General features: G+C 39.5%; 3 long non-coding RNA genes across 4 annotated transcripts; 1 reads left to right on the plus strand and 2 right to left on the minus strand.

Moving 5' to 3' along the window:
- Positions 1-5,792: 5,792 nt before the first annotated feature.
- Positions 5,793-9,010, minus strand: LOC131255006 (uncharacterized). The gene is made up of 6 exons (XR_009175985.1): positions 7,893-9,010; positions 7,620-7,796; positions 7,441-7,501; positions 7,086-7,330; positions 6,337-6,733; positions 5,793-6,237 (listed from the first exon to the last, which is right to left on the minus strand). It is a non-coding gene; the product is annotated as an uncharacterized LOC131255006 (long non-coding RNA).
- LOC131255007 (uncharacterized) lies at positions 6,327-7,065 on the plus strand. Its single transcript, XR_009175986.1, has 2 exons — positions 6,327-6,438; positions 6,525-7,065. It is a non-coding gene; the product is annotated as an uncharacterized LOC131255007 (long non-coding RNA).
- A 2,254-nt stretch (positions 9,011-11,264) lies between the features above and the next one.
- On the minus strand, positions 11,265-14,104 carry LOC131256251 (uncharacterized). Of its 2 annotated transcripts, XR_009176703.1 has the most exons (4): positions 13,981-14,104; positions 13,781-13,876; positions 12,664-12,726; positions 11,265-11,941 (listed from the first exon to the last, which is right to left on the minus strand). It is a non-coding gene; the product is annotated as an uncharacterized LOC131256251 (long non-coding RNA). The 2 variants fall into 2 exon arrangements; XR_009176704.1 differs by lacking the exon at positions 13,981-14,104 and having other exon boundaries at positions 13,781-13,973.
- Between the last annotated feature and the right edge of the window lie 11,994 nt (positions 14,105-26,098).

Raw genomic sequence — 26,098 nt, forward strand, 5'->3', positions numbered from 1 at the left:
GATCCACATTGCTTCCTCAGTATATGATATTGGTTATTATATTTTTGCATCGCATATCCTGAATAATGTTGATGGTATTTATGGGTCTATCAGTATGTTTTCGCATTATTCTGATATTATATGATTTATGTGCCTGTCAGTATTTTCGCTTACTCTGATTACTTTAATATTGCTTACTTGACACTTACCTTGTGCACATACTTTCACCACCCACTAAGCTTTCTATAAGCTTATGCACGATAGATGCGTGCAGGTGGCGTTAGGTTGCAGCAGCATTGAGCTTGGAGTGTGCAACGGACTTGTGGAGCTTTGATTTTTAACATATGTATTTTCCTTTCAGCACTGTATTCAACTATTTATATTAGTGGATATGTGATGATGATGTTGCCTTTATGATTTGGGTATACTTGTGGTCATGCTTATTACGAGATAAATGTACACCGAAAAATCCTCCTTGTAGGATCCCAGGATCGAAAACTAGCGTATATGCGCTGGGAGCCGAGAATGGGTACTACGGAGGCTGTCGGCACTGGATTCGGCGATCGGGTTCTTGTGAGCCCGATTTTCGGGTTTGGGGCATGACACCGCACATGGGCTAAAAATACATCATGATGGGCCTCATGGATGGGCCGCACTAATGGGCCTCAAATGGGCTTGGACCACATCAAAAATCATTTCAATAATTGTAGGTGTAACATGTGTACCACTGTACACTATCATTCCATGGGGCACCTGGCCCACTAATGATGATCAGCATTGTCCAAACATTGCTTAAGTAAATCAGCACCATCCAAACATTTCCTAAGTAAATCAGCACCATCCCAACATTTCCTAAGTAAATCACCATCCCAGCATTATCCATGTAAATCAGCACTGTCCAAACATTGTCTAGCACCGTCCAGCACAATCTGGACGGTGTGAATGAAATAAATAGATAAATCAAGGTGAACCACGCTGGACTTCCTGGACGTAACATGTATATAAGCAAGGTGGACCCCACCCCTCACACGTGCAGTACGTGTGGGGTGGGCCCACAACTGTCAAACAGATGGACAGCGAGGATAATAAATACATCTGCAGAGGGTCCCACCGTCCAACAAGCAGTTGCTGGACGGTGCAAGATAAGACTCATACATCAAGGTGGTGTTCACCATCAGATGGATGGACATATGAAACACATACATCAAAGGTGGGGTCCACGACCGTGTCCAGGGATGGACGATATGGATACAATAAATACATCAAGGTGGTCGCCACCGTCCAGACCACTGAACGGTGTAGATATACAATACATACATTGAGTGTGGGGTCCACAGCACCGTCCAAAGGTGGTCCAGCACCGTCCAGACATTCTGGACGGTGTGGATCAAAACATACGTCATGGCTAGTGTCCACAGCACCATCCAACCTATCCAGCACCGTCCAAACATTGGACGGTGTGGATCAAAACACATACATCAATACAGGGCCTCACAGCACCGTGTAAGGTGTAGATAAATCACATAAATTACAGTGGGTCCACGTTGTGGCCTACCAGAGATTTGAATCTGCCACATCCAGGGCCAGGCCTGGATGGACGGCATGGAGACATACATACATCATGGGTAGGCTCCAACTACCACCGTCCAATTACGAACAGTGGATATAAAACACTTACATCAAGGTGGGTCCCACCCCACACATGTGGCATATGAGGGTGGGTCCCACGCGTCCACTGAAATGGATGGACAGCGCATAGAATACATACATTAAGTAGGTCCTACCATCCAGTCCATTGGACGGTGGATGGACGGTGTTGATATCACACATACCTCATGATGGTCCACACAATGGACGGTGTGTATCAAACATCTGATGGATCTCACTGATATGGGTAGATGGACGGAGAGGATATGAAAAAAATACATCACGGTGTGACCCTACAGCACTGCTGACATCTTCACAGCAGATAAAATGCTGCTAGGCTGCTGCCTAGCAGCCCAACAGATGGACGGCTTGGAGGTAAGGGACCCATAGATCTTACTACGTCCACACTGGTGTACAGTTTAGATACAACACATACCTCATGATCGACCCATAGAACTTGCTAGCGTCCTACAGCAACTGGTTATTGCTGGCCCACCGTCCAAATGATGGACGGCTAAGATCAACAGATACATCACGGTGGTCCCACGTGCTGCTCTCAACACATCATCAAAGTGGGCCCCACATCCCATGCATGGACAGGGTGGATAACATATAAACATCAAGGTGCGACCCACATGGATGGGTCCACCGTTAGATGGACGGTGTTGATAAAACCCATACATCAAGGTCGGCCTTACCCAGCACGTCAGATGGACGGCTGGATAGCATGGGTTTATTGATCAGGTGGGCCACATCATCTCCAAAAAAAAAGGAAAGAAAGAGAGAGATAGAGAGAGAGAAAGAGAGAAATCGGAGTAACCAAGGGATCCCGCCACTATGGGCCCCTCTTTGATACCAATCATACATCAAGATGGGTCCCACCATAGGTGGGCCCTCAAATCATCAATACCAAACAAAATCACCCACCGTTAGATCTCCTCTTCCTTCTTTCACCAATGCATGCTAAAGCTCCAATGAATGAATTTCAACGGTTGAGATGGATCATGGACGGTGGGATTGGGTGGTAGGGAGTGGGCCTAGCTTCTCTCATGGAGGGCCATGGACGGTTGCTTGAAAATGGAGAATGGGTAGAGAAGAGAGAGAGGGTTGTAATGAGAGAGAGGGATGGGTGAGTGAGTGATGGAGTGATGGGGAGTGAGTGATGTGTACTTGACATGTAAGGGTGTGTAAGAGAGAGAGAGAGTTGACTTGGGGGATTGTTTGTACTTGACATGATGTGTACTTGATTAATGGGATTGATGGGATTGATGTGATGTTCTCTTGGGTTTGCAAATTTGTGACATTTTCCTCGAACTGAACGCGGGCCCACATCTCCTGGCCTGGGTATCGCCTCAGTGCGTGAGACGCGGCATCGGAGCCGTAGTGACGACGTGGTCGCTACGGTACAAGTTTCGAGTCGAGCTAACTCCGATATACGGGACACGACTTAGGATCATGCGCAAACATCGATAACAGATCGTGGGTCACTGGAATTCAACCGAGAGGACTGCAGAAGTCTATAGAATAGTACGGTCTAGGATACGGGTCTTACACCCAATGGTGATCTCTTCCCACCTTGAAAAAGAAAAAGTGAGTGTGCTCATTTCCACTCTCATTGAGCATAAAAGAGCTCTTAGATGGTTGATTGCGGACCTCAAGGGAATTGACCCTTTGATTTGTACTCATTGCATCCATCTTGGGGATAATGTGAAAAACTCCCGACAACCACAATGTCGACTCAATCCAAATATGAAAGAAGTGATTAAGGTTGATGTAATTAAGTTGTTGGATGTAAGTATCATACACCCTATATCCGACAGTCAATGGGTGAGTCCAACTCAGGTAGTTCCTAAGAAGTCCGGAATCACCATCGTAGTTAATGCCAACAATGAACTTGTTCCAACTAGAGTTACTAACGGTTGAAGAATGTGCATTAACTACAAGAAGTTTAATACCGACACAAGGAAGGACCACTTTTCTTTACCCTTCATTAATCAAAATTTAGAAAGGCTAGCCGGTCACTCTTACTATTGCTTCCTTTACGGATATTCAGGCTACAATCAGATAGAGATAGCCCTTGAAGATCAAGAGAATATAACATTCACATTTCCCTTTAGCACCTTTGCTTACCAAAGGATGCCATTTGGACTATGTAATGCCCTCATAACCTTTCAGGGATGCATGTTGAGTATTTTTTCTGACATGGTGGGGTAATATTTAGAGGTCTTCATGAACAGCTTCTCTGTCTTTGGTCCATCCTTCAGTGAGTGTTTGGAAAATCTTACATGTGTGGTGAAGCAATGTGAGGAAAAGAATTTGGTTTTAAATTGGGAGAAATGTCATTTTATGGTTCCCAAGGGAATTATGCTTGGACACATAATTTCTTCTAAGGGAATTGAGGTAAACAAGGAAAAAATTGATCTTATCTCTAACCTACCTCCACCCAAGAGCATACGTGACATGCAATCCTTCATAGGACACGCCAGATTCTGTAGACGATTCATAAAGGACTTTAGTCATCTCTCTCGTCCTTTATGCAATCTACTTCAAAAGGATGTACCATATGAGTGGACTAAACAATGCTAAGAAGCTTTCACTAAGCTCAAGGGCATGTTAACTACTGCACCTATCGTGTAGACACCCGATTAGAGTATTCCTTTTAAGATTATGTACGATGCATCTGACTATGCTATTGGGGCAGTGTTAGGTCAGAGAAAAGAAAAGAAACCCTACATTATTCACTATGCAAGTAGAACTCTAAATTTTACCCAAGTGAACTACTCTACTACGGAGAAAAAACTTTTACCCATAGTGTTCATTTTTGACAAATTTAGGTCTACCTGATTAGATCTAAGATCATCATTTACACAGACCATGCGACGTTAAAGTATCTTCTTTCTAAGACGGATGCCAAGCCCCGCCTGATAAGATGGATCCTCTTACTCCAAGAATTTGATATTGAAATATGAGACAAAAAATGATTAGAAAACATAGTGGTCAACCATCTTTCTCAACTTGAACTCCCTAATTCCCTTGAGCCGACACTGATAAATGATATGTTCCTCAATAAACAATTATTTAAACTCTCCCAACATATTGGACTACGCAAGATAAGAAAAAATTCTTCACCGAGGTACGCAAGTTTTTCTGGGATGATCCTTATTTGTTTAAATATTACCCAGACCAAATTCTTAGGGGATGTTTGCCAGATAATGAACATCAGAGTATCATCTCCTTTTGTCATTCTCGAGCTTGTGGTGGTCACTTTTCTGCTAAAAAGATCACGACGAAAATTCTGCAGTACGGCTTTTACTGGCCCACAATGTTCAGAGATATTTATGAGTTTTGCAAAGCTTGTGAGCATTGTCAGAAATTAGGAGGGTTGCCCTGTCGAAATATGATGCCTCTAAACCCCATTCTTATCATTGAAGCATTTGATTGTTGAGGCATCAATTTCATGGGACCATTTCCCTAATCCTTTGGGAATATTTATATTTTGTTAGTAATAGACTACACTACCAGAAAAATCTAGCAAAGGCTATGGATAAAAACCGTAGCTAAAGGCCTATGGCTACGGTTAAAGTCCGTAGCACGACTGTAGCCATTAGTGCCATAGCCATAGGTCTAAATGCTATAAACAATGGGTACGGATTAAATCAGTAGCCGTAGCTTCCGTAGCGCTAAGGTATTTACAGCTACGAATTATATCTGTAGCTAAAAGTAGAGTGAGAACCGTAGCAATAGGCTAAAATCAGCAACAACTACAGTTTTCATATAAAGAGCTATGGTTAATAGCCGTAGTAATTGAAGCAATAGGTACGAATTAAATTCGTAGCAATATTTTCTGTAGCTCTAGATTATATGCAGCTACAGATTATATCTGTAGCTAAAAGTAGAATAAGAACCGTAACAATAGGCTGAAATTAGCAAGAGTTACGGTTTTCAGATAAATGGCTACGGTTAATAGCTGTAGCTAATGCCTATTTGTAAATAAAAAAATTTAAATAATAATGGCAGTACACCCTAATAACTCATATAAGCTAATATAGATAAATACTTCATGGCTAAATCATTCATTCTTCAATCAAACTCAATCATTCATTCATTCAATCATATACAATCATTTACCATTCACAAAAGTACAATGTCAACATAATAGTTATGTCTATTTAAAGTACTCATTAACAGCAAGATCCAATGCCTTCTCGCAGCCAAATAGCTTCTCAACAATCCCAAGTGAAAACTCCATGGATGTGCCTCTATTGGTTATCAATTTGCCATCAACTAACACCCTATTCTTAGCTTCGCTTTGATCCGAAAGCTTACTGCACATGGCTGAAAATCAATTTCATCATACAAAATGGAAGAAATTGCATGTTATGACATTATACGTAAGAGGCTGAAAATGTGTTTGTGTGTTTTAAAGATTGAGCTGAAAATGCAATGAACCCACTTGAACAATGAACACTCTGAGGATTGTGCCTCTGAGGCCAACCCCAACAGATGCGATCGCCATGACAGTTGGGCCAGTGAGGAACCTCGCAACCAATCCATATGCAGCGAGTTTAGTCCCACAGGCTATGATTCTTGGCTACAAGGCCATGAACAGTCCTGAAAATTTGAAAAATTCAAAGGCAGTTAGTTCAAGTCAATTCAAAACACTTGAAAAACAAGGACTAAGAATCATGATGAGCGTATCAATGATCTTACCGAGACTGAACATGGCCATCCCAAGACCTGCATTCGACAAGATCGTGACAGAATTTTCCATGATTTGAGGCTTCTTAACACCCCATCTACAGTAAGAAAGATGTTAGAAGAAAATCAGATTCAAGAGATAGAGATTGAAAGAAATTTGAAATTCAAGACCTGTGAAAATCAGCTGCAAGATACAAGAGCCCAGCTCAAACCCAACAAGCTTGCATATGAATTCGAGTTCTTGACAAGCTTATACCAAACTATATTCAGAATTTGCCTCATCATCTTCGATGAAACCGAGATGGATTCTCCTTTGGCTTTCGGCCTTCTATTTCCACATTGCTTTCTGCCTTTTCTGCAGCAGTATCTTCTTCTCTGCTGCATACTTGCATTGACTGCTCATAAAATCCTGTAATTCCAAACACCCATTTTAAAATACATGGGAAGAGAGTGAAAGAATGCATGGCAACTCAAATCACTCTCCACAAAAACATGTAATTCCAGACACCTATGTCCAAATTCGTGAAGAAAGAGCAAAAGAAGAGATCGAAATTTAAATCCCCCTCTAGAAGAACCTGTAATTCCAAGCTTCCATCTTTGTTTTCGTGCAAAAAGAGTAAAAGAACATATTGAAACTGAACTCTGTTTCCATAAAAGCACGTAATCCTAAACACCCATTTTCAAATTCACATGGAAAGAGCAACACATCTAAAATTCAAATCTCTGTTGGAAGAAAGAAAACTATAATTCCAAATACTCACTTCCAGTTCATGAAGAAAGACTAAAGATCACATCGAAATCCATTGCTCTCCCCGAGGACCTGAAATTCCAAACTCCCAACCTCAAATTCAAGAAAAAAGAGCAAAAGAACAAAGCTGAATTCAAATCTCTCTCTGAAAATCTGCAAAACCCTTCACCAACTGTTCTATACAACAACAACTATTCAACTAAACCCTTCATACCCCAACAACTATTCCACACACTTCAAAAATCTGCTACCATTCTTCTCTAATCAATGTTATCCAAATGAGATGCAACAGTTTCCTATAAGTGAAAAAGAAATTCATCACCTCAAAAAATAAAACAAACACACTCCACCTCGGAAAAGAAAGCCACCTGAAAAGGAAAGCTAACATGCACATGCCTCTTATAGCAAGCCATCAGCAGCAATATTTTCCTTGGTCACCAAAATTTTTACAATTGTCACCAGCAGAAAAATAAAAAGAAAAAGAAAAACCATAAAAACATTATTATGTTTTAAAATATTTAAAATCCAGTAAATGATATTTACTCACAACAACAGAGGCAGTGAACACAGCATTTGATATTACTTCAGGAAACCTATACGAGTGATCAATGTACAGTAAGTACATATGCATGAACTGATGTCAAAAATGAACAAGAAATCATCAATGATTGCCTTAGCCTGATGTCTTGCCAAAAGTGTCGTAATCCAATGCAAGGCCTCAATTCTGGTAGCATCCCATTCATTAGATAGTTGTCTGATAAACATAACTACTACACATTAACATCTAGTCATATTACATAGGAGGAAGAAAACAACTTACCTCTATAGTAGAAATGTAACCATTTTGATCCTTGTCAAAGACCTTGAAAGCCTCCTTTAGTTCCTCCACATAATCAGTGTCCTTCATAACAAGTGGAAATGGGAAAAGTTAGAAACGCCTAACAGAAGTTGGCAACTATCACTACCAAATAATATTCATAAGGATTAGAATCACACAGTCACACAGTGTGGTTTACTACTCTATTAGGAGGTTTAGTATAAAAGGAAAAAAAAAAAAAAAAAAGGGGCCAAATGCAAATTCATATGTGTTTGTATTTTTTATTTTATTTTTTTTGCCTAAATCTCGATCTAACTTATTTTGTTGTTTAGTCCCTGCACATCTGCATGCATACACATATATGCTTATATTGCATTGATAGGTGATCATGATCCCAGGCACTTGAAAAAAATGATTTGCAGTTTAAGTGAAAATCAAGAGACACATTTATTTGAATAGCTAGCTATGTTTTCTGCACTCAACTAGAATTTTCGTGGTAAATGATGATTCAAAGGGAGATCTATATGAATCAGATTCTTCATCCTAATCTTAGCTGATCTATATGAATAAGCGGAAGGTCTACTACCAAGTTGGATTATGATATGTGGTTGGACTTGGGATGATGTAGATGGGATTTAGTGATGGATCTGCTCCTAAGATTTACATGGGCTGCAACATAGGGAATGGTGTAAAATCGTGCTCTAAATACTTTAAAATTCACATGATTTGGCCACATGAGTAGTAGAATGTCCAAATTTGGCCACATGAGCAAGCTAAAGATCCTTATCTTTTTTCTTTCTTGCCTTTCGGTACTATAGGTTTTGGTCAGCACAGGCATGTACAAGGCAACTCATGTACATGCCAGACATCTGCCAGCGTGGCAAATTTTCTATGAGATCCAATTTATTCATTAGAGTGGAGCCTCTACCTAGATGTTATTCCCCAAGAATCAGGTTGGTCCACTCATCAGGTGGGCCACAGTTTATGAAACAAATATATGGCTGAAAAAACTCGGTTGAAGTGTCTTTACCCATCCAACTGCTTCTAAGATTATATCCCACCTGCTGAATGGACTAGATTTACTTTCATGACATGGTCAAAACCACCTGATGAATGGCTTGGACATTGCACTTGGACGTTGCACTAACACTACAAGAAAAGGGGGCTTTAGCCTTAGTTCAAAAATGTGGCTAAAAAGGTTATAAACTGAGGTTAAAGCCTTTAGCCTCGGTTTTGCCTCAGTTGTCCAACCCGAGGTTGAAACCCCCATGGCTAAAGGCTTTAGCCTCAATTTTAATACATTGGTTTCCAAGCATAAATCTTACTTCTTATAGATAGATTCCAAACCAGTCATCAAGCATTTTTGTGACCCCGATTTTTCTACTATAAACTAATGAGCCTGTTTTCCTCGCAAAAATAAAAAATAAAAAATCATGCTGCTGTTTTGAAAAAAAAAAAAAAAACAGGAATTTTATTGCTGAAATGTTGGTCACCTTTATCTATTCACATCTTTTGTAGATTTTGATTGAAGTATAGATTAGACTTTGAAAAAAAAAAAAGGTAGGTTTGGTTTGGCTTGCTGTCAACTGTCAAGCCTATCAAAACATTGGACTATGTCAAGCCTATAAAAAGGCACGCACGTTTTATAGATTTTGCATAGTAACATCATTAGATGAAATAACATAACTCAAAATAGTGAATCTACTAAGTCAAATCCTAGTTAGGCTTAAGTCTACTGTTACACATATATTCTAATTGTCTTCAAGCCCCATATGATCTAAGAAACAGTAACAACAAATACATTTAAGGTATTTACAGGACTCATAAGAAAAGATCCTGGAAATACTTACTCTGTCCATTGGCGCTTCTTGGCAAGGTTTTCAAAAATCTGTTGCACATCTGTAGATGTGACTGGCTTTGATGAGTCAAAGGACTCCTGCATGGACCAAATGCCAATGAAAAAACAATCTGATGTGCCTAATGCAATCGGAAAGGATATAGTCAACAAGCAAATGAAATTTTAAAACACTTACAGGCATGCCACAGTAATCTCCCATTTTGATGGTCCTTCACAAAGAAAATAGTTGGATGAAACTCAAAAGTGAAGCAAATACTAATTAGCTAGATAGGGGGACTTTGGATGCCAAATGTTCTATACACTTAGCTAAATAGATCGTTTCTCAAATTTGAACACTCCAAAGATAGTGATTAACTAGAAGAAACCGCCGACAAGTAGAGCATGTGAGCCATTGCTATACTTTTCTAAATCATGTATGCTTAGAAGAATCAGATGGATTGATCATCTGTAACAAGGGAGGTCCTTGTGAGTATACCACTACAAAAGGAAATGGTAACAAAACAAGAAAGTTGATGAGGTAGAGCCATTAGAACTGGAACATGGTAGTGCCATCCCTTTACTGTACATATATGGGTTATGGTCATGTGTCAATTGAGACCGTCCATCCAGTAGGACCCATCTTAAATCATGTTCACTCTAATTTTTTATTTTGTTAGGTAATCATAGCCTAAATTTATTCTCCTCCTCTAACCAAATGTGGGCCATTGACCATTTTTTTTTTTTTTTTGGTGGGGGGGGGACTGTTAGTTTGGAATCTGCCAACCAGATGGCCAGGACCATCCAATTTATATATTTTTAATCCTGTTTCATCATCAACAAGGGCAATTAAATGAAAATACTTAATTGGCATGTCACTCCTGTCATGTGTACTATGGAAAGGTCTCTGTAATCCCATACCGGTTCCACCCGCTTCTGCTTCTTCTTCTTCTTCTTCTTCTTCCTCTTCTGCAGCACCTTTAAGAAGCAAGCCTAAAAAGGTGGAAAAAAGGTAGAAAAAGATGGAAGTTAGGTTAGAAAAGTCTTCAAAGGAATTTATAGGTGGTTTGGACACTTGAAATTTGAAGAATCTACATCTATAGTAATTGGATTCTTGAGAATTTCATTATGTCAAGTTTTGTTTGGCACCTTTAAATTTAAATCATCTACTTTCTACAGTTAATATATTGGAAATGCACATCCTACAATCATATCCCATATAAAAATAATAATAATAATAATAAAGAACAGATTTTTTAAGATAATCAATGCATCGAAAGCTAGAAACAATAGTTGATTTCTACTTTCTAAAGAAGTTTGCAACAAAAGATGAATTCAGGCGGGAATTTCACGGGATCAGAAATAACACTTTTTTTGGATAATAAGTGACATGGAATATACACCAAGTGTTCTAGATTAGTCATGTTTTTTATTAGGACTGCCATTCCATACAAGTTGCCCCAAAATTCAGCAGGAGTGCACCCATGAAACTCAGCCCACCACAAAGATTTATTGAGACAACAAAGCAAGCAAAAATGGAGTCCATTTGGCAGTCCCCAAATTCAGGTTTCAGCTTTTATGATGCATAGAAATGTCTCACTATGACATGCTCAGAATTTTTATTAACAAATAGGAGAAGTGTCCTTTTACATTTACATGCATACACAAGTAATGGAGATTAAATCTAGGAGCTTGATCCAGAATCAATATTCAGTCCAAAGCATTGCAGGATCTTAATAGATTTTTCCAACCTTTAAAATGGGCAGATTATATTCTTTTTTTAAGCTTAAAATCTGATCAGTCCACACATAGATTTCCAACTAAAAACAAACAGACAACTAAAATATAATTTTCTCAAGATTTGTTAATTTAACTTCACTTGCAGCAAGCTTTAATAAAAGGGAAATCAGGAAGTGGTGCCCTAGAGCCACTGATGATATACAACCTTTTCACGATGTTGACAAACATCCTACAGGAATGGAGAGTTAGAATTTCAGTCATTTGATGATCATCCTGACTCACACTGTCACACATGTATGAATGAGTTGCATTTTTATTTTAAATATGATCGAGATGTAGAGAAAAACACACGGCGTCATAACAAAAATGCAAAATCAAATGTAATAGACATACTCCCATGGCACATTGCTGACAAGCATTCGATCTCCTTCATTGTCTTCATAAATAAGAACATAGTTGGGAGTTACTACCTTGCCTTCTTCATAAATAAGAACAAAGAATTTCATAACTAAACCATCAGATCTGATGAAATCAACATCAAATCGAATTAAAAAAGGAAAAAAAATCCTCAACCATGAAAATGCTATAAAAAATCATAAAATCAACAGATTTCCAGCAGAAAAGGGGGGGAAAGTGAAGATCGAAGGGATCTGACTGGCTTCGTTCTTGTCAAACATGCCAAATGCCTCCTTCAACTTAGAGATCTAATCATCCCCAAAGTCGCCTCTATAAGCGTCAACGTTGGAGTGGATGCAAAACTGACCATCTTCAACGAAAGAGATCAAGAGCGAGAGGGGGAGAGAGATCGAGAGCAAGAGAGGAAAATTGAGGGCGAGAGAGGGAGAGAGATTGAGAGCAAGAGAGGGACGGTCGATTGAGGAGAAGACGAGGGAGAGATGGGGGTATTTTAGGGAGAAGACAGGGGAGAGATGGGGGTATTTTAGGGAGAAGACGAGAGATTGGGTTTTTTTTTTTTTAAGGGAGTAAGGTTCAGACGGTGGGTTTTTTTAGGGAGGAGATGAGAGAGATGTGGATTGACTCGGGATACAGGGACTTTTACAATCAATTTGTAACCACGGGTCATTTTGAGACTTTAAAAAATGCCGGTAATTCTAGCATTTCTTGTAGTAATTTAGACCCATGAATATATAAAGCTGAAGGTAATTTAAAGGCATCTAAGGACATCTTTTAGGGACATACCTAGCACTCGGTTGACACATGCTGCTAGTTTTTCCTTGATGATGCTCCCAGCCAGCTTCTTGCCTGCATTCAATCGTTTAGGGTCTTCAGCATTATTTGAATTTGATGAAAGGTTATGGTATATAACTAGCCATATATGCATAGAACAAGCAGCGGTAGTGACAAGGACAAGAGAAAATAACAGAAACCGTTATGGGAGACATGAGCAGGCAGGAATCAAGCCAAGGAACATTGACGTAAAAAAAAATAAAAAAAAGTTGTGTAGCAGAAGATAACTGACATAAAAATAGATAATCATGACCGGCCCATTGTTGACTTAAACAGAAATATGATAGAATAACAGACAAAAACAAAATATTACAGGTGGAATTCGATGGAAATATGAGAAACCAACAGGAAAGAAATTTGGCTTTCAGAGGATAATGAGCTCTGATCAGTTCACATTATAACACCGGCAAAGGACAGTTATCCTGAAAAACAAACTAAATGTAGGAAAATTGAAGGGAAGAAAGATAATGCAGAAGCATGTGATAAGGTTTGCAATAGAGATTCCATGGGAACAGACAAACAACTTAAAATCGATGAGGATTGTAGAATTTTGAGATTTCTTAAATATTTCTTCACGAAGAAGAAGAAATTAATAGGTCCAGTAAAAGGCCAATAAAGAATAAAGGTCTATGAAAAGGCAGAAAATCAGAGCAAACAAAGTGAAGCGACTCTGCGAAGGGTAAAGGAGAAGTCTGAACTCTCATGCCTTTGAAGCACTGGAAAAGGTAATAAAATGTACATACAATGAGAAGGTTCACTCATATATTGTACTCATCCAAACCGAATAGAAGCAGTCCAATTATATAATAGCCATTGCATGGACAACTAAGAATCTGGTATTATGAACCAAGTACGACTGAATAGCTATGGCCTAGGAACCAGTATCCTCTTATTTCTATAGTGACAAATCTCATTCTCAGAAATTTCTTAGGAGATTTTCAGATTTTAATGTTTCTTGGAATATTATTGGGAATATCTCCCTGGAAGGGTTGCTATCCCACCAACAACAACCAACACCAAAGGCAAGAGCTTCTTAAGCTATTGCTAGATGCAACACGAAAATACATACCCCGTGGGATTGCTTATGAGCATTGAGCTCCTTGATGTTGGTTGGGAATGCACTGAGCTATTCATATGAGAGTCAGCTCCTGAATTGTACAAACAACTATGGCTTATTTAAAAAGAATGAACATCAAAAGAAAAAATGGACATCAGAGATGGGTGCTTTTATAGAAATAAATTCAAAGTGTGGAACATATTATAAAAAACTTGTCTGAAAGTTTTGAGTCCATGGTAATCTTGAAACAAGGCATTTTTTCTAAAACTAGAGATCCCAATCTCCCAGTTAGATGCTTCTGGATGCTATTCCAAATACTCTGTCAAATCAAATGAATTCAAAAGACAAAACACAACATTTAATCCAAGGCCCAAGATTATAGATTGATAGGGAAATAAAACTCCTTGATTTTAATCAAGAAACCTAATAACAACGATTGAGCATAACTCATAGGGAACTAGCATAAAGCACTCAACGTCCAATGGTGCAGATTAGCTATAAACTTTAGAAGTCAAACCAAATTCAGACGAATACACAAGTGAAGAAAAGAAAATTTGCATAGACAATGGTTTGTCACTTCCTTTCAGTTAACATGGAAGGAACTGTTGGATTAGCTATAAACTGTAAATTAATCAAATTTGCATGAATGCATAAGAGACAAAAACAGATCTGCATAGACTATGGTTCTTGTCACTTCCTTTCACTTGATATATCAGTGACCGGCTCTTAGTACATATGGCAAACGTGTACGAGCTTCAAAACAATAATCATGTACACTATACTTTGGAAGAACCATATGCCAAAAATCACAGAGTTGGCAATCCTAACCATTCCATTGGAGGAATTTTCAGAAAATAAAAATGGATGATTACCATAAAGTAAACCAAAATTTCCATTGAGTGCAATTGACTTCCCTAGTAATGTCGAGCACTGGGAAATTTCTAATTCCTATTTCTATTTCAGTTTCATTTGTATAATTGTATTCCTCATTTTGTGGGACCAGGATGTTATCCCGTATTCATCATGAAGGTTACAGTTTTGTCGAGTGGGCTAGGATTTTTTTTTTTTTTTTTTACATTGTAATGTGTAGTTCCGTATGATGAGTCAACTCTCTTATAGGCATGTATTTTGGCAAGCATTTCAGTAGTATGTTTCATGTCAGACACTGAGCAATATATTCATAATGCAAATGGCTAGAGGTGTTTTCCTTTTCATGTAGCAGAGTCTACATTCATATAGCAGAGTATCATTTGTGAAATATTATAATCATCCATGGCTGTCCAATTATGTTTGGGACACTCATTGGACTTCGGATTTTTAGCTATCTACATGGCACTTTTGTAATCACAAAATAACAGAATAGGCATAGCAAGAATGACACGAAATACCAAAGCACCCTATGAAGTGCCAGACAATCTGTATGGTAAAGCAAGATATTTTTGCTTCTTGTTTTACCATAAAATAGACAATACCAAGAAAAAATGCAAAATCCAGTAACAAACTTCCAATCAGAATCAATGCTGCAAAATCAGAGCCAATGTAGGAGTAAAGATCAGGCAGGTAAGTTAAAGACAATGCACAAATCAAGAGTGTTTCAAACATCATGTACAAAACGTTAGCTAAATGAACATATCCATGATCACTTGAGAACTAACTGACATGGGCAAATGAAAATCATACCATCAAAACAAGAAGAAAAATTCAAGAGATGACACTTATACGATTTATGCAATCAATCCATTGATCCAGACCATTTATCTAGTATGCCCTGACTGCTACAGAGAGATGAGCCCAACGACCTGCCAAATGGGAAGATCCAGGCCATCCAATCCCATGTCCATTTCCCATTCAATATGAATAGATGGGGGAAGTGTTAAGACTTTCCCTCTAGCGAAGATTTTTGAGACATCTACAATCTATGGTGGAACCAACTAGATCAACGGCATGGATAACCGAACCATGGACCATACCTGTACGGATTCCATTCTAAGAATAGTATGAATCATCCAATCAAGAAAAAATCTACAATTTCCACTGAATTAAAGGATGCCCAAATCATGCAAAGAACCCAAATCATATATATCTTCTCAGCCAATGAAGTTGTTAAAATTGGAGAAACCCCCAAAAAAATCTGTTTTAGGATAGAAGAAAGGCTCACTTTTCAGGAAGCTTAATATCATCTTTTGCCTTTGGCTGCTTCCGGATAGGATCTGCCTTCGAATCACATTGATAGTGTCAGCTTAGTAAGCAAAGTAATGAGAAATGAACAATATAAATAGAGATTTTGGTGAACATAACTTTTGAAAATGATGATGAGTAGAGAAAGAATTAGGAAGATGAGGGCGATCTAGAGAGAGAGGGGCGTGTTATGATGAGGAGGGCACAGCCGAGGGATCAGCGCACTTCCTCTTCTGGGCCTTCTCAGACTCTGGGGTGTTCCGACGAGAAGGACGGCAACGGCCGAGAGATCAACGTCTTCAACCACCAACGGAAATGGAAGTCAGATCAAGAGAGGCCGGAGTGGAAAATGGAGATCGAGAGACGTTGGAGAGAGAGAGAGAGAGGAAGAGAGAGAGAGAGAGAGAGAGAGAGAGAGAGAGAGAGAAGGGAAGCGTGAGATTGAGATTGAGATTGAGAGAGAGAAGAGGGGTGGGAGATTGAGAGAGAGAGAAAGGGTCGGACGTGAGAGGGAATAGGGTTGAGTGGAGGGAAATGGATGTTTCGTGAGAGGGGGAAAAGAAAAAGGCAGCGCGGTTTTTTACATTTTTGCCTGCTACGGTCCTGCTACGGTTTTTAACCATAGCTAAAATCTAATATGACCGTAGCCATTACCCAATCCGTAACGGGCCCTCCACGGTTCAATTTTGACGGGATTTGGACGGACGGCCTTGTCAAGGGCTTTGTGGGGCCCTTCTTGATGTAATCGATATATCCACTCCATCCATTAATTTTGTAATTTTTTTTATAAGGGATGACCCCAACATCTAGGCAAATCGAAGGTCCAATTGAACCACACCATCGATCAATGGATTAATCTCCACTCTTTCCTACCGTGTGGTCCACTTGAGCTTTCGATCTACTTCCTTTCTTGGGTTCCTGCCCTAAAATACTCTTAAAAAATGGATAAACGTATTAGATGGAGTACACACATTTTAATGGGCCTCGTAGAGTCCCTTATGAGGTATCCAAGGTTATATGTACGTCTAGCAAAGTTAGCTTTTAACTACGGTTTAGACAGTTTTAGCTACGGTTTTAAGCCGTAGCAAATGAGCTATGGTTTATAGCCGTAGCCAAAAGCTAGAATAGTCAGTAGCCTTTGATCATTTTTTTGGTAGTGCTATGTCACTAAGTGGGTCGAAGCGATCCCATGCCGGAATAATGATCATAAAACGGTCATTCGATTCTTAAAAGAAAATATCATTTTCCGATTTAGAATGCCTCAAGCCATCATTAGTGATGGAGGTTCACATTTTTGTAATAGACCATTTGAGAACTTAATGAAGAAATATGACATCTCTCATAAAGTGAGCACTCTATACCACCTGTAGACATGAGGGCAAGCCAAGATTTCCAACAGGGAAATTGAACAAATTCTGCAAAAAACGGTTAACCCTGACCATAAGGATTGGTCAATCTATTTGACCGATGCTTTATGGGCTTATCGTACAGCTTTTAAAACCCCCATTAGAATGTCTCTCTTTAGACTCCTCTATGGGAAAGCCTGCCACTTACCTGTGAAGCTAGAGCATAGAGCCTACTGGGCTATCAAAAATCTGAACTTTAACTTGGACAATGCTAGCTCGCTGCGCAAGCTCCAACTAAATGAACTTGAGGAAATCTGGTACGACGCTTATGAGAACTCGAGAATTTACAAGGACAGGATGAAGGTATTCCTTGACAGGAACATCCTTTGATAATCATTCATAACCGGTCAAAAAATCCTTCTGTACAATTCTCGGTTACATCTTTTTTCAAAAAAACTTGGATCTCGTTGGACCGGCCCTTTCACTGTTACTAATGTCTATCCTCATGGGGCCGTTGAAATAAGGAATCTGACAAATGGCAATGTTTTCAAAGTGAATGGACATCATCTCAAGTTATTAATTTGTTGAGAAGTTTTATTCAGAGGACATGTCCATGCCTCTGATTGATCCTAAGTACATTAAACTCCTAGTCTGATGGAGGTGTAGTTAAGTTTATTGCTTTCATAGGATTTAGGATTAAGATAGTTTGATTTTAGTTTGTTTAGTCTTCCTGCTAACCCATTTACATGTTAAGAACTTTGAAAAAGCTTCAATTCTCCTTCTTTAAGTATTATCTTCCAATCACTTCTCATTTCTTTTCGTTGTCTCATGTGCATTGCATGCTCATATCTTTCACATTGAAGACAATGTAGGTTTTAGGTTAGGGAGTGTGGATTAGGTAAACTAATCAATGTTTTCTTAGTTTTGAGCAAAAATTGTGAAAATTTTCAAGTGAAAAACATGTTTGGAAAATGATAATTTGTGGAATTAAGAATGCTTTGAGTATGATGATAAGATGGAGATTGAACCTTAAATTTTTGGAGTTTGATCAACTGAGTAGACTATCTTCTGTATAGCTTTTGACTGCACCATGGGAGATGGTAAGAGAAAATGATCTCTCATGAATGGGTTAGACCTTGCAAGCAAAGAAAAAGCGGGCTGTATTTTGTGCTCTTTGGCTTGTCCATGGATTGGCCAACCATACTTAAGATCCCTCAGATTCTTGGCTTGATATCAGTAGAAACTCATGGGGATGGGTCCTCTAAACGAGCTACCGCCTCAAAAATGGATTGACGACCTTGGATTTGGTACCCCTTAAGGTAGCCTTGTAAGCCCTGTGAACTCTAAAGACTTATTGTAGCCAACCCTATGTGCAAAACCTACCGAGTTCATTGCCCCAGTAGCTTCATTGGGCCCCTTTGATGGATCACGGTTTGTGAACTCCCCGGCTACGGTGGTTCAGTGAACTCATAAGAGTGACAGAGGCCATTCGTGTAAGAACCCCAACTCCAACTACTTAAAGAGTCTCAAAAACTGTGTGCTCCAACTATTTAAGAGCTTAAACTATGTGTGGCATCCTTAGAGCTAACTGAAATTGAAAATTAGCTCCGCCCATTGGAATGAATATCACATAGGTAACACTACTAACAATGAAATATGTTGTTATCTTATCGTATGATGAAATTGAATGCTTTATCAAAGTATGACTATAAGTACCGATAAAGCAAAAATTATACGAGCATGCATCTAGTCATTTCCCATGCTCATAAAATTTATGAAGTATGCTCATCATGTTATGATAAATATCAAAATTCATCGAAATATCAAAATTCATTGAAATATCAAAATGCATTGAAATACCAAAGTCCACTCATAGCATGTCAAATTTTACAATGAAATATGCGATTACATATCGATAAAACTTCATAGATCTTCTAACATGCCCAATGCTGCTACATATCTCTGCAAATCTTCTTTCAATTCAACTTGTGTTGTGGCACTCATCAATTCAGCTTCAAGGATAATCTTGGCTTGATCAGGGGCGTCAGCGAATTCTTTCTCCAAAGAACTAACAACTTCTTCATCTTTCATCATCCCGGACTTTTTAAGATTAGAAATGCAAACGTTGACTTCAAGCAGAGCAATTTCTTGCTTATATTCTTGCTTATATTCAGCTCTTTTTCCTGTTCCTAGACTTCAAGCAGAGCAATTTCTTTCTTCAAGAAGGCAATTTGATTGTTGATAATTATCCTATTCTAATCAAAAGGTTTTAGTCTATCTTGAAGAGATTGGTATTCGGTGTTATAGCCTGATATTACAGCAGCACTCCGAGAGACTTTCGCTTTAAAATATGCCAATTCTCTCAAGTGTTTGAAAATTCCTGGGGTAATAACTACGCTTCATGCTGACTCCAGACTATTCACTGAATCATTGAATTGCGACAAAGAATTATGTAGAGGAAGAATGTTGACATGAGCCATCCTCGCCGAGTGATCAAGAATAACTAATGCGCTATCTAGATAGGGACATTGTTCAGGATCTTTGAAGGCGCTTATAGTAGCGGAAATAATGTTCTTAAAAAGTAGAAGCATGATCGAGGATACTTTGTCCAAAGAAATTCTTTCTAATATTGTGGCCACTAAATTAGAGCCTACTGACCCGCTTGAAGAAGGAATGATCGCAGCTAAAAGAGGAAAAGAAAATGATATATCAGCAGGTAATAATATTGAGAACAAGAAGTGAGTGGCATGAAAAGCGGAAAGAGATATAAACCATCTCTGGGGGCAGGTTGGGGAATAGTTGGTGATGAAGACGCTTCTATCCCTGAAGACACAAGAATATCTGTAGCAGTAGTTGCAATATTGAAAGAAAGCTCTCTGGCTCCAGTGCTTGAATCCAAAGTTGTCAGAGTTGCTATATCAACTAGGTTAGAAGGAAATTTAAGACTCCGAGCAACTGGTTGGATAGAGTAGAGCACATAACAGTAGATCTCTCAATACGAACCAGAGTATCAGCGACCATATCAGTAGCTGGTTAAATATGCGAAGTATTTTGATCCACTTCCACACTATGAGGAAAAAATAATGCTTCTGCCACTACTTGTGCTTCCGGCATGGAGATTTCAGCTTCTCTCGATGCAGATAACTCTACAATAACAGGAAGTATTGCAGGACCTTGCTCAACTACGTCAGTAACTTCCGCTGGAGAAGGAGAGTTAGACTTTCAGTGGAAGATGTTTCACTAGTTTCAGTTTATGTAGAGTAATCGGATGAACTATCTTTGGAAGCCACTTGCTTGCCTTTAGGGGGAGAAACTTGCTATGCCTGATCGCTTCATGAGATCTAAAGGAGATCCAAAGGCTATCCATCCTTCCAATGTGTTAACCGGCTTTATTTCACAGATGGGTTCCTTTGGAGAATTTTTTTGGCAAACTTGGCCAGGATTTGCTGCATGATCTCTCTCCATAAAGTAACTGATCCCTTGTTTTGGTCTGTAGTTCCTCAATCTGGGAGGAGGAATCCACATAGGTCGATCCAATCATATGTTTTCTTCGTCATCTTGCGTTTCTGATAGTGGCACAAAGGAGGACGTTCCGAGTTGACGTAAGCCTTTTCAGGATCGCCATACGTCCATGAAAAATATATGCCTAACCAGCCTGAGAAGTAATGCCACGGAGTGTAAGAAGAGGAAGCCCCTACTGTCGGACTTGTGCAGTATGTAGCGACATCTCCAAATACTCTATAAAGAGAGCAGAGAATGGGGGGAGCCAATGAATATCTCTTGCCTTCGGCCATTGCACCAGCAGTAACAAACAAAGTAGGACGAATGGTATCCGCTCATTTTAAACTTGGCAGCACCACCAAGTTGACCCAGTAAGCAAGGAATGCAACTAGTTCAGTCTCAGGGTTGTAATTGGCCGGATCCCTTATCTTCTGGCGAGTAGACTATAAGTCTAGAGAATGACTGCTAGAGAATCTGAAAGAAAAGAGAATATGTAAGAAGATATAAAGGTGCAAAGATAAATACATACGTAAAAAAGAAGAAAAGAGGAATAAAAAAATATAACGCAAGTATCTCGTAAAGTGTGCAAGCCACTGAAACGAAGAAACTTTATGGATGTCAGGAAATCAGGACATTTCCCGGAAGAGTTTGATAGTGGAGACGAAGATTGAGGGATTTCTTTCATGATCGAAATAAGTGAAATCCGCATTTGTAGGAACAAATTCATCGAGGAAGGTTCCTATGACAGGCAGGCATGCCATGCGATGAAGGTCCTAGAGGGTGATGCTCACTTCACCAATTGGCAGATGGAAAGAATTTGTTGTGGAAGACCAATACTTCAGGAATCGTTTGTATATCATGGTATCCTTGTGAAAGAAATCCAAAGTGGCTTCTATAGCAGTAAAAAGATTGAGCTTGGTAAGGGTGCGCTTTTATTTGTGAAGAATCACTTTTACCCATGAACTATAGTACAGCTGATGGGAAAGAAACCCGCACATCCTAAATTCATCACTTCCCCACAAGAAGTCTTACTCGCGGAAATGTTGCTAGACAATTTCAAAATAATTAGTGGGATATAGAGAGTGAAGGTTGTAGCATGGGATGAGGAACCTCATATACGATATTTGTCCTGTTTTCTGCTCAAGTCCTCTTTTTATAATGAAGCCTTCTAGAATCTTCGGCTCTTTTATAACCAAATTCGCAACAAAAAGCAGCCAGTTCTGCATCATATGGTCAGAGGGTTCACTTTGAATCATGGAGAGGTGGTGATGAAGGTTCATCGGGATGATAACAATCTCATCCTTATGAGGATTTTTGAACTTAATCACATACTCCTGAAATTTTACGTTATCCCAAACATTCTGGTAGTGTTTCTTGCTATGTTCTCTTATCTTCTCTTGAAGAACTTCAGCCTTACTCTTCTACTTCTTATTCTTTGAAAAAGATGGAGGTGGGGAAGATTCAACAACTACTGGACGAGAACTATCAGTACAAAAGTTAGCTGTAGATTTCAGCCAAGTTTCCTAGTCAGACTCGTAGCACTCTCTTGGTGGTTTCTTGATTTTGCCCATCAATACTGCATTACAAATCGAACTGGCAAGAAGTGAGATTTGATCAAAGAAGTTGATGGCTGGAAGGTTCGGCTCTTTGAATAGAGAAGATCTCTCATCATTTGTCCAAGCTTTCTTTTGGGAATTATCTTTTGCAGGAGGCGGATGATTTAAAGATTCAGCAGCTTGTTCACTTGAAGAAGAACGTGGTCTTTTAGATCGAGCCATTGAGGATCGGAGAAAATATGACAGAATCTAGGTACTTAGAAAATTCCGCAAGAAGGCAGGGTCGTTGCGCGCAGGGTGTTGTTGTGCGGAGGAGCCTATTGCGTTGGGTTCTATTGCATGGAGAGTGAATTGGGCGCAAAGTGTTGGTGCCAAGAATTTCGAATGATTGAATAGAAGCCGGACCCTACTTATATAGTATTCCAAGTTTGGGTCCATTATGCAGTCTCGATAGCACAATGGACATGCCTGTTGCGCGCAAAGCCGTGTGGAGTGACTTTTTCAGAGTATAAGTCGATCCTCCATTTATCTCGAAAAAGGATCAAAATGAAGGATCAAGGGGGCATTTGTTGGAGCATAAAATTAATAAGGTGAAAATCAATATCTTTTGATTGCGCGATACGTAATGAGTATAGGATAAGATGTCATTACGCGACGCGTAGTGCTCAGATGGCTATCGCGCAACAAGAGCTTAAAGTGATCCATTGTGCCCTCAGATGGCTATCGTGCAACAAGAGCTTAAAGTGATCCATTGTGCCCCGCACAATGGCATCCACCTCGCGCAGCAGAGATGTGTTGTGAGACCCTATAAATACCCTTTCACCCTCTTCATTTGCATCATTCAAAGATTTCAGGAGCAGGAGAGAGAATTTTAGCTATTTTAGAAGACCCAGGTACCCAATGTGCCTGTTGCGCGGCGGTAACAGGGTGCCCGCGCAACAAACAATCAAGATCAATGAACTATCCAAGCAACAGGTCCATTGTGCGAATAGTAAATTTCAGATGATGAAATATTCATTTTAGAATACCATAAAAGACTTACCACATGAGTAAAGTACTTCAAGTCTACAAGATCAATCGAGATGATATTATATCTGCGTAACAACTTTTACGATCAGAAGATTACATGGCGATCCGAAATGCTGCTGAAATTGATATTTAAATTTATTTAATTCTTGTATATGCTTTATCTTGGATCAAGAGACAAAAGAGGATGTAAATGAATTCAGAATCAATAAAATATATTAGGATGATTGTTCTCTTCTTTTCTCTTTGTTATTAATTAAATAAGATAATTTTTCCAAATCAAATACATTCGTTTCTTGTCAAAACAATGACTTATTCTTGAATATTCAAGATTATTGTCACGCCCCAAACTCGGAAATCGGATTCACAGGAATCTCGATCGCCGAATCCGGTGTCGACAGCCTCCATAGTATCCCATTCTCCATTCTTAGCGTCCATATGCTAGATTCCGATTCTGGGATCCTACAAGGAGGATTTTTTTTTTGTACATTTAACTCATAATAAGCATAACCACAAGTATATCCAAATCATAAAGGCAACATCATCATCACATACCAACTCATATAAATATTTAAATACAATGTTGAAAGGGAAATACATATGTTAAAATCAAAGCTCCAGAAGACCACTGTACGCTCCAAGCTCAACACTGCTGCAACCTAACATCACATGCACGCATCTATCGTGCATAAGCTTATAGAAAGCTTAGAGGGTGGTGTAAGTGTGTGCACAAGGTAAGTGCCAAGTATTCAATACAATGTCATAGTCATACAATACCGAAAATACTGGTAATCCATAAATCGTACAATACTGACAAGATCATGAATTATCAGAGTAAGCAGAAATACTGACAAGATCAGGAATTATCAGAGTAAGCAGAAATACTAACAAGATCAAGAATTATCAGAGTAAACAGAAATACTGACAAGATCACAAATCATAAGATAACAGAGTAAGCGGAAATATTGATAAATCCATAAGTCATACAATATTAGAATACGCAATACGAATCAACTATGCAAATGAGGAGTCATAGAGCGCCAAATATCAGATGCAGAGGATGCAATGCAATATATATTCCTGATGAGTAACACAAATAGTGTCAGCCGTACCTAGACCATATAAATGCAGAAACACAATAACCCAAATTGCCATATGCCGCAGATATAATGCAATATGCAGTGCGAATGAAGTGACCATGCTAGAGTGTGAAGTCGGGATGATAGTACGTAATATCGCAGGCTATGGGGCCCATCATAAGGGACTTCTATCCAAACTAGTCCCATACCTAATTTGGATAGTCAGTCTCAATGTGGTAAACTCCTGATCTCAGGTTAGTCGCGCGCTCCAACCGAAATCCTGGCCATCGCGAATATACACGTAACAAATAGTCGCGCACCACCAGCCCGAGTGGATAGTGAATGAATGAATGAATGAGTATGCAACTCCCACTCAATAAGTTCACGTATCAGTACAGTTCATCTCTGGGATCATTACCGAGGTTTGGTACACTCTAAATGGCACTACCGCTCTCCCAGCCGCACAGTCCAAGTGAGCGTAAGAAACCTCACTATCCGCCTGGCCAATAGTCTATCAATACCTATTCGGTACGTCGATAGCTGACCCATTCACGAGCTAGTCAAACTCAGCCTAGTAATGCCCCCTGCTCTCGGGTAGGTAAGGCCACACCCCCTCCCAACCAACTACGAAACAGTGAAGACGCGGCCTCCTGGTATTTGGCACTCTGGCGCTCATGTTTCCACTCGATCTCGACGTTGGAGCGTCCTCTGGTACCAAGAGGGTTTAGAGATTTTCACCCAAGGCCATCTATGGTAGCCCGATACTAGTAACAGATTTTCGGTATCCCATCTGGCCATCCACGATATGCCTGTGGAGGCTACGGCCCCGATGTCGCTAGAGCGTATAGTAATCATAATGCAAGATGCATGAGTCATACAATCCAGTCATGCATTAATCTTGCGCATACCGTGTGCTCATGTAAGATAACCTCCGCCTATGAGGGAGTCTCATAACAACATGCTCAATGACATATGCTATGATCAACCATATCTCATAACAAACATGCAGATGATGCGTATGGGCATGTATCATGATGTTATGCTATCATGTACTCATAATCGGTATCAATAACTGACCTTGACAATCGGCATCGACAATGTGGACATTTAACCAACATTGCCCCCAAAGAATGGCCCACATAGAGCCCTACATATGGTGGACCCATGGCTTCACATAAGGACCTAATATTCACACTATGAGCCTCACTCTAGAGCTTAATACACATCACGATGGGCCTCATATACATCACAATGGACTCCATTGCTTGACCCTCAAATGCATCGCAATGGGCTCATCACATAGACCTCATATACATCACATTGGGCCTTAGACACGGGCTAAATATACATCACGTCGAGCCTCAAATACAGGCCGCATATACATCACAGTTGGCCCCAACAATCGGAATCGACAATCGGTTACGACAAATCAGAATTGGTAATCGGCCTCGATCGATAATCGGCAATCAGTCATGACAAATCAGAATCGGTAATCGACCTCGATCGATAATTGACAATCGGCCACAACAAATTATAATCGGTAATTAGCCTCGATCAATAATCGGCAATTGGCCACGACAAATCAGAATCGGTAATCGACCTTGATCGATAATCAGCAATCAGCCACGACAAATTAGAATCGAT

The sequence above is a fragment of the Magnolia sinica genome, chromosome 9, assembly GCF_029962835.1.
Source record: "Magnolia sinica isolate HGM2019 chromosome 9, MsV1, whole genome shotgun sequence".
Lineage (NCBI taxonomy): Eukaryota > Viridiplantae > Streptophyta > Magnoliopsida > Magnoliales > Magnoliaceae > Magnolia > Magnolia sinica.